Source organism: Coffea eugenioides, unplaced genomic scaffold (assembly GCF_003713205.1).
Source record: "Coffea eugenioides isolate CCC68of unplaced genomic scaffold, Ceug_1.0 ScVebR1_1874;HRSCAF=2804, whole genome shotgun sequence".
In the NCBI taxonomy this organism is placed as follows: Eukaryota; Viridiplantae; Streptophyta; class Magnoliopsida; order Gentianales; family Rubiaceae; genus Coffea; species Coffea eugenioides.
Window position 1 is genome coordinate 72,378 of NW_020862309.1, and position 10,462 is coordinate 82,839.

At 40.3% G+C, this 10,462-nt stretch overlaps 1 pseudogene; it reads left to right on the top strand.

Annotated features, from left to right (window-relative positions):
- Positions 1-9,244: 9,244 nt before the first annotated feature.
- On the top strand, positions 9,245-9,959 carry LOC113755965 (annotated as a pseudogene).
- Positions 9,960-10,462: the final 503 nt, after the last annotated feature.

Consider the following 10,462-nt stretch of genomic DNA (forward strand, 5'->3'; position numbering starts at 1 on the left):
ACTAGTCCAGAAAGAAAATCCCTGTAACGTCCCTGACCAATATTGTCCCACAGTTAACCACCCCATTGGGCCGTGGGTTTTGTTCCTGGAGGTGGGGTTATACCCACAACAAGTGAAGAGCCCAAGCCCGCAGGTCAAGAAGCCCAGCACCCCTCCAAAAGGCCTCAGTCAGGTGGGAGAGACCACTATAGGCTATTGAAACAGCCCCAGGACTTCCTCCCTAGCCGATGTGGGATTATTACAATCCACCCCCCTTAGGAGACCCAGCGTCCTCGCTGGCACACCGGGGTCGGGAGTCGGCTCTGATACCACTGTAACGCCCCTGACCAATATTGTCCCACAGTTAACCACCCGATTGGGCCGTGGGTTTTGTTCCTGGAGGTGGGGTTATACCCACAACAAGTGAAGAGCCCAAGCCCGCAGGTCAAGAAGCCCAGCACCCCTCCAAAAGGCTTCGGTCAGGTGGGAGAGACCACTATAGGCTATTAAAGCAGCCCCAGGACTTCCTCCCTAGCCGATGTGGGATCATTACAATCCCACTTCACGCCAGTCTCCGTTTACCGATCAACCCCCTTATCCGGGCCCGCACGCCACACGCAACACGGATGGTAATACTCGAGTATACCGATTAGCTGAGGAGATAACACTCCACTCGACATTACTAGTTACCCAGGGTTCGTTATCTAATCGACCAGGCCCTTGCCGGCTCGACTCGATTAACTAGCCACCGGGTTTCTGGAATTTCAGGCAAGATATAATTCATATGCATGTAGAGCAAGTCAAGTGAAATCGGTAAACAAGTACAATTCTTGTTAGGGCAAGCGCGATAAAGTACACCCTTACCCGAGCAAATCTTTTATATATCATGTAATCACATTGGTCAAAGATAAATCACAAATATCAAGTTCAATCAGATATTTGGAAGCACTTACCAAAGTAGTGCTTTTAGTGTTCTCGTCTGGGTGGTACCCCGGGTTTGGAGTCCAAATCTGTGATAAAACGTGATTTAAGAACTTTGAAAGTCGACTAAAGTTCGAAACTTAGACGTTTCGTTCAATAAGAATCAAGAAATTGAACTTCACTTGGAGAATAGTCGTGAAACAGTTGCTCGCTTTTCAAACTGAAAAATTTTGTAACATGTATACTTGGAAATAACTTTTGAGTCGAAAGTGCAAGGAAAACGGATTTATAGTGATTATTACCACTTTTCCTAAGGGTACAAGTTCGGCTAGGTTCTAACGTATAACCCTCGATAACCAAAGTAGCAAAAGTCCTAGATGGTTCAAGTGATATTCATTTATCAACTTTACCCAAGTCGCAAGTGTATTTCTCTAGTCCTCGAGCGTAAATTTGGGTAGCATACCCTTTGTGTTTACCTAATTTTCCAGCCATTTATGTCTTCATTATTTTCCTCATTCAAACCCAAAGGTACACACAGAACAATCTTATTTCAATAGCCGTTCAATAGGCTCAAGACAATACAAGGACAAAATCAAACTAATAACAAGTGCGGAAATGAAATTTAACAAGAGACAGATTTGACGGGTTTTTACGGAATGGACACATCCAAGGCTACACTTATTGGATTCGGCTGAAACTTATACCGTTTCAAAGCTAAGACAAAGGCCTACAACTTTCATGAAGATCACTTAGTTAAATTTCCAGTGTAACCTAGTCAAATTCCCAATTCACAGAACCAACTTCCAACTAACTAGCTAGTTAACCGTACTACATTTAAATGGCCATATATCAGGCTACCAAAGTCCGTTTAAGGCGTTCTTTGAGGGTTGAAAAGCAAAGATAGAGTAATAAAACTTTCATGTTTTGGAAAATAGCTAAATCAGCACGGATCATAGTGAATAGACACAGTCAACTAGATGAACTGTCTAGAACGGATCACTGGAAACATCCTAGGGCAGCGAGGGTATTTTGGTCGTTTCATAGGATAAGTTGCTCTGATTGAGTTGAAATTTTGTAGGCATCTATAAAACATCATTCTCTACAACTTTCATGTTTTATGATAAGCCTAATTCGGCCTCTAACATAGTGCACTGAAACCGGACAGAACTGAAGTCAAATTTTCCAGAAATCTGGAATTTTTCATTTTCAAAGGAAACTTTCTTCATTTCTTGCCTCAATTGTGACGCCCCGAAAAAGAATGAGTTTGAGAACCCGAAAATTTTCTAATTTTCTAGGGTTTATTTTTTTTAAATCGCCCTCCTTTTCTACATTTTCTTGATTAGAAAAATTCCCAGATAAAGTTTATGAGCAAAGATAGTTTTAAAATAATTTTTCTAGTATCGGTTAGTTTTTGAGAAATTAAAAGCGTATTTTGAACGTGGGACCCACGCACTACCGGTTAAATGCACCACTTGATTCCACTTTCTTGCCATACAAGTTTATCATTAATGGAGCAAAATATCTTCCCCCTCTTGGCCATCCTATTGGCCGAAATTTAAGGCAAAGAAAAAACAAGGAAAGAGAAAAATTGTGTGGTTGAAATTAGACCAAGTGTTAGCCAAACTTGTGGTGGAAATTAATCCTTATTTTTCCTACCTTCTTACCTTATAAACTAGCTTAATCTTCTTCATTTTCTGGTTCTTCTTGGCCGAGCAACATAAGGAGAAAAGAAATAAAATCCCTCAACTTTTGCCTTCCATTTTCTTGCTCAATCTCTTGATCCAACCGTTAAAACTTCAAATTTCTCCATAAAACCTCTTCACTTAGTGTTTGTGAGTTGTTTGGTGGAGTTGTTTGAGAAGCTAAGGTGACAAGTAGCTCTCCCTCTTGTTTTGCTAAGGTGAGTGGTGGATGAACACCTCTCCTTCCTCTAATGATGTTCAATTCATGATTAGTGGTGTTATAAGATGCAATTTCATGGATTATTTCTTGAGTTTGGTTGAATTGGTGAAGTTTTTATTTTTTTGAGGAATTTTCTGGTTTCATATGTTCTTGATGGTGTGGTTGTTTTTGATGGTTGGTAATAAGGGGCTTTGACTCTAGTAGGTGTGAATTGATGATAAATGCAATCAATTTTGGATTTGGAATGAAATGTGAAAAGTTAGGGTTCATGAACCCCTAATCTGTCCGAAATTTTAGGTCATAGATAGAGGCCGAATTGGACTTTGCTCAAAACATAAAAGTTGTAGGTATTGATGAGTTTGAAGTGCCTGCAAAATTTCAGAGAATTTGGAGTAGTATAGAGTGAGTTATGCCGTTTTTACTGTTGCTGTTTTTGGTGAACAGAATGTGCGAACTGCGATAGTAATTGTCTGTTTTGACTGGAATTGGTTTGGATTTGGTTGTTAGTGTCTTCTGATGAAATGTATCTTGATGTCTTAGCTTTCATGTGCCTTTGGAATCAATGCATTTGGACCTGTGTAGACTGAGTTGGACGAATTACAGCATTGTGTGATTTGGGAACCTGCAATTACGGTTCTGGGTTGGTTTTCTGCATTTTTGAACTAGTTGTGCTAGGATTTGGACTGAGTGGCCTTTTACATTGTTGTAGCCCTGGTTCTTAGCTTCGAAACGGTGGGTCTTGGACCTCCATCCGATACTCGTAATACCTTTGGTGCCATTACCACAAAAGGACGTCAAAACTGTTTTCTGGTTTTGAGCAATTGTGGTTAATTGCTTTGTGCTTGGGTTTGATTGTAGGATGGAAAGGATGAATTTATGGGGAAATGCTGTCCGATTTTTAATAGCGTTGGTTACCTTAAGTTTCATTTGAAAGGCTTGGACTTGAATGATGGAAGCCGTGTAGGTGAGTGACCTCAAACTATTTCTAAAGTTATTTATGAACCATTTCTTACATTATTTACTTTTGAACTGTTTACAAAGTTACTTTTGAAATGTTTTCTTGCATATCATGCGTGCTGGCATGTGAGTGTGCCTTGTTTGCTATATTTCTTGACTTCATGACTTGTATTTTGGTTGATAACGTGTTAAGCGCTTATAATGATTTACAAAACGAGTTTTCGAGGTGAGTGTGTACTTTATCGCACTCGACCTCGATAAATGTGAAATTTTCGATTGAAATGTTACTTGCGCATGAATGTAAGCCTTTTGGGCTGAACTGGCCATTGCCCCTTGTTACCGGTCGTCTTGAGCCAGAAGCGGACTCGGTCAGGCGATTAGGAACTTGGGTGAACGTTTGGTATACTCGAGTATTACCTATGTAGGTTGGTGGAGCCTGGCCAAAAGCCAGGGACGGGGTGAATGAAATGAAATGAATGACCAAATGAGCGAGGAAATGTCAGGAGAATGAATGTATCCTTTCATGAATGTTACTATCGCTTTCCATTGTAAATGTTTCTTGAATTATTGATAATCCATATATTACTGTTTTGCAAATGATGTAGTGGCTTCCGGATTTATCATTTGATTTATGACATCATTGCTATATGACATCATTGAAAAGAAATATTGTTAAACTAATTTGATTACTGGTTTTATTTGGTTACTCGCTGAGCTTTTAGCTCACCCCAAAATGTTTTATTTCCCCCCCTCAGGGCTCAAGGCGAAGAAAAACTTGGAGTGCTTATCCACGTGACTGGATGGCTTATATCGTGTACAGTTTAAGTTTGGATCTATTTTATGTACGAGTTGGTCTTGTATAATGTGACAGCCCCACCTTCCCCTAAGGCGTACCAAAGGGGTTAGCGGACTGCCTGCCCAGCTCTCGCCAGGACTACTAAAACGGTAAAACATTAATTCAAGTCGTTCGGGAAACTACTAACGCGCTTAACCCAACCATCAATCAAGAAACGAAAAACAAAAGTTAAAACGTAAAGTGAATAGTGACTGCCACGTCACAAACAGCCAGAACCCAATCAAATGCAAATAACTGCTTACAATCCCGGAAAGGAATATATATACAAGCCAAGTAGGATACATGGAACATGAATACCCAGACACTGTTACCAACCACATTTGTATGATTACAAGCCAAAAGGAAACATGTAAATCCAAGTACAATCAAGTTGCCAACTATTGAGGAGATATACAAAATCTCTCAACTAGCTCTACTTAACTCATCTTCAAACTCAAAAGTCCAAAAGGTAAATCCCTGTAAGGAAAACAAAATTCACGGAGTGAGCTTTCGCCCAATGAGGTACCATCACCAAAATATACCAGGATCACATAAACACAAGAATATTCAGTCCAAATATGCACGACAAGTAAGTAAAATCAACAACACCCAAGTGTAGGGAATAAAAGGATACGGATGGCTCTCAAGAGCCCTTTTCCTCTTTTGCCATGCTTGATCTCATCTCATTGACTCTCCGTCAATGTATACCAGGTAATCATGACCGTAGACTCCTCTTTACTCCAATTATCCGTCCACCTCACTTTCCCCTTACCGGGCCCGAACACCAAACAGTACAGAATTGGTATTACTCGAGTATACCGGAATCAAGGGTCTCATACCCAAAGATTCCCAACTACAGTCCCCATGGCTTGTCAAATGTCCCCGACCAAGTCCTTACTGGCTCGAGTCCATTGACTTCCAATGAGGTAGAGCTCAGAGTGAACAGTAAAGTTGGTATCCAAGCGATACCAAATCCAGTATAGTCAATAATATTCAAGTAATATCATAAACAGTCAAGTAAGCTTAGTATAATACCCAGTCAAGGAGGCTAGAGAGTACGAGAGTGGTAAAGTACACCCTCGCCTCACCTAGCTCAAACAATCATCACAACTAGTCCAAACCACAGAATTCACGTACAAGAAAGCCACGGAATAACAAACATGTGAGTAGTACACTCACCAAGTTCAACAAAGAAATTTCACAAGTTTTCGTCCGACGTGAGCCTCGGATCACCGGCACGCCCTATAACAATCAAGAAAGTACAATGAAAACTCAAACACAAGTCGAATACCTTTTTCTAGGAACTATTCAGGCAAGACCCAAATATAGCTTGAAAATGTAAAATACATAACATTTAGGGTTAAAAGTAGAAACAAACCCAAAAACCGTTCATTTCTAGTCAATCTCAACCCAACTCACAAGAATCTAATACCCTAGACACTCGGACAGCATTTCCCCTACAATTTCAACTTTTCCAACCTGCAAGACAACCAATAAAACTATCCAACACAACCACAAGCACCCAAACAAGTCATAAGCCACTCAATATACTTCATTAGGGTCACAATACCCTTCACTTATAGCCAATTAGAAGTTCAACAATCAACTATAGAAAACCCCCAAAATTGAAACCCTAAATCTGAAATTTTCCGCACAAGCGGCAATTTCCCGCAATTAACTCCAATTAACTCACAAGAGAGCTATAAAACACCATTTGGAACCATCAATTCAAGCTCAATCATAATCAATCATGGAAAACAGAAAAATTCCAACAAAAATCAGAAAATTAGGAAACTTCACTCCAAGCCACCAAATCTTCCGGAAAATCACGTATATAACTAATATAAGGCACCAATTGGCCAAAATTAATACCAAAAGATGAGTTCCAAGCAAGATACCTTAGTTCTTCAAGAAAGGTTGTAGCTTAGGTGATTTTCTTCCAAAACAACACCACCAAGTTCTTCAAAGACCCTAAGCAAGATGTTTTTATGGACTAATTTGGGAATTAATCGGTTAGTTTTCAAGATTTGGCAAGAATTTGTAGATGAAAGGTTGAAGAGTTTTTCTCCTTTGCTCCCAAGAAGTTTCGGCCAAGACAAGGCTGAAATGAAGAGCTCTTGGTCAAAATTACACTTTAAATCAAGTAAGGTAAGTTTGGTCAAAAGTTAGGCAAGGTTGGTCCAACCAAAATTGGACACTTGGCACTTTGTCTTGCTAGAGTTATCTTCTTGTCTCCTCAGTATTAATTCATCTAGGTAACCTCCAATTATCTCCTAACACCTAGTACTTAAATCCCTATATGCAATATTTAACCGAATCGGCCGAATTTCTCTCACTTAATGCACTAGCGGGTCCCACGTCCAAAATACGTTCCAAATTTCTCACGAACTACCTTATACTAGAAAAATGATTTTAAAACTATATTTACTGATAAAATGTTGATAAAAGTAATATAATAAAGAAAATAAAAAAAAACGGGTGCACAGGAATAAAATAATAAATAAATAAATAAATTTTTTTTTTCTGGGTTCTCACACTCTCTCCCCCTTAAAGAATTTCGCCCTCGAAATTGCTCACCTGGGTTACTAAATAGCTCAGGGTATTTCTTTTGCATCTCTTCCTCCAACTCCCAAGTTGCCTCTTCTATTCCATGATTTCTCCACAAAACCTTTACCAATGGAATTTGCTTATTCCTCAGTTCCTTAATCCTTCGATCGAGTACTTGTACAGGTCTTTCTTCGTAAGTAAGTGCCTCATCTAACTCAATCTCCTCTGGTCGCACAACGTGGGTTGGATCAGGATAGTATTTTTTCAGCATCGAAACATGGAAGACGTCATGAATCCGAGATAAACTTGGCGGCAACTCGAGTCGGTACGCTACCTTCCCAACTCGTTGGAGAATTTTGTAAGGCCCCACGAACCGTGGTTGAAGTTTCTTTCCTCTACCCGCAGTGACGCTTCGTAGTGGTGTGATTTTAAGGAAAACACGGTCTCCCACTTCGAACTCCAAGTCTTTCCTTCGGTTATCTGCGTAGCTCTTTTGTCGGCTTTGAGCTGTTTGGAGTCTTTGACGGATCAATTTAACCTTCTCTTGTGCATCCTCCATCCAAGGAATGGTTGTTGGATCTAGAGCTTTCTTTTCCCCTACTTCATCCCAATAAATGGGCGAACGACACTTCCGTCCGTAGAGAGCTTCATATGGTGCCATTTGAATGGACGAATGGAAACTGTTATTGTAGGCAAACTCTACCAAAGTCATATGTTGACCCCAATTACCCCCAAAATCCAGAATACAAGTTCGTAACATATCCTCGAGGGTTTGAATGGTTCGCTCTGACTGTCCATCCGTCTGGGGGTGATAAGTGGTACTAAGGTTGATTTTGGTCCCCAAGTTCTCCTGAAACTTTTGCCAAAACCTCGATACAAAACGAGGATCTCGGTCTGAAACTATACTCACTGGAACCCCATGCAACCTCACAATTTCATTCAGGTACAATCGAGCCAGCTTATCCATGGAATCCTTCACATTCACGGGTAAGAAATGAGCCGATTTGGTCAACCGATCAACGATCACCCAAACGGCATCATGTCCTTTTTGAGTTCTTGGCAGTCCAGAAACAAAGTCCATCGTGATATTTTCCCACTTCCATTCAGGGTATCTCAAGAGGTTGTAACAGTCCAGAGGGTTTTTGGTGTTCAGCCTTGACTTGCTGGCAAATCAGACAGGTTTGGATATATTGAGCAATCTCCCTCTTCATCTTATCCCACCAGTACAACCGTCGCAAGTCTTGGTACATCTTATTACTACCAGGATGGATCGTGTATTTCGATCGATGGGCTTCCTCTAAAATTTCTCTTTTCAGGTTTTCATTATTGGCTACCACTACTCGGTTCCTATACCTTAAAATCCCTTCAGGACCCAAATTGAAGTCAGGTAGTGCTTCCTTTTCCACCTTTTCCTTCCACTTTTGTACCATCGGATCCTTCTCTTGGGCTTCTTTAATTCGATCGAGAATAGCAGATGTCACCCGAATATTCCCAAAAGTTACTTGTTTGCATCCCAGTCTAGGGTTCCACTCGCTAGCTGCTCCTATCATTTCCCACTCCTTGACCATTAACCCTGCTACTTGAGCCTTCCGACTTAAGGCGTCCGCTACTACGTTAGCCTTACCGGGATGGTAGTTGATCGTGCAGTCATAATCTTCTAAGAGTTCCATCCACCGGCGTTGCCTCATATTCAACTCTTTTTGGGAGAAAAGGTATTTAAGACTCTTATGGTCTGAATAAACCTCAAAGGTAACCCCGTAGAGATAGTGTCTCCACTTTTTCAGAGCAAAGACCACAGCAGCTAACTCCAAGTCATGGGTAGGGTAGTTTTGTTCATGGGTTTTCAGTTTCCTAGAGGCAAAAGCAATCACGTTCACTACTACAAAAATAGTCTTTAATGACACATCTATTATGACACTTTTAGAAAAATGTCATAATACAATCTTAATATGACATGCAATAGGAATGGTCATTAAAAAGAAAAAGAAAACACCATAACGATGTCGTAATGGCTGGAAACAGATTGAAAAAAAAAACAGAAAATGCTGAAACTCTCCACTAAGACGCCTTTTTTTGAAAAAATTTGTAAGCCCTCCTCCAGAACCTACCTGATCTCAAGCTCTACTCTTTCATCCCCAAATTTTTTCTCTCCGGATAAAACCAATCATTCCAATTGAAACATGTGATCTGGAGCGGAACAGCGCAGCAGTGTCAAAACACCCAAAATTACCAATCGGATCGCTGCAATAGAGAGAGAGAGCCCCCAATTCCGGAAAGCTCTTTCGATCGAATTTCCGATCAATTTTCTAGTTTGTAACCTAAAAGCGATCTTAATCTGAAGAAAAATGTCATCAACTTTTAGCGGCGATGAAATTGCTCCTTTTTTTGGCTTCCTCGGCGCGGCTGCCGCCCTTGTCTTCTCCTGTACGATCCCTAACCCTAACATAGATAACTACGTTTACATTTTTTTTTATCAAATTTCATGTCGATTTATGTTTTTCATTTTTCCAATTTATTATGGGAATTTAGGCATGGAAGCTGCTTATGGGACAACGAAGAGTGGGTAGGAGTGGAATCAATGGGGGTGATGCGGCCAGAGCTTGTGATGAAGTCGATCGTCCCGGTTGTTATGGCTGGTGTGCTGGGTATCTACGGTTTGATTATTGTTGTCGTCATCAGTACTGGAATTAATTCTAAGACCAAAGCTTATTACCTCTTTGATGGCTATGCACATCTTTCTTCTGGCTTGGCTTGCGGTCTCACTGGCCTTTCCGCGGGAATGGCCATCAGAATTGTCGGTGATGCTGGTATCAGGTAGTTTAACTTGTTTTTGTCCTGATTAAAGAGATGTATTGTCTATTTGTGTTGGTTCTTGCAGCTATTTTTTTGCTGATGTTTGTAAATTGTGCTTCTATTGGTTGGATATCTGTGTCTAACTAACTAACTTACATTTAGTTTAGGCCTTTTTTGTTTGAAACATATATCGGTTTCACTTTTTGGAGCTTGTTTCTGCTCATTTTGCTGGGATTTCAGGATAGAGTCCCTTGTAGAATAGTAGAGCTCATGAGAATACATGGTACTTCTAACAGATGTTATAAGGTACATGTTAGTATGGGATAAGCCTACTGCATCTGAGATTGTTTGACTCTAATTAGGGGCTTGTCTTCCTAGAAAACTATGTGAATGTGTTATGCATTTCTGGTCTCCATGTTTTATTGTAACTTTACTTCAGGGTTAATTCGCATTTCCATATTGTATTACTATTCGTGCTCCTTATCTTGTGGAATTTCTGGTTTTGTAATAAATCAGCCTGCTATTTAT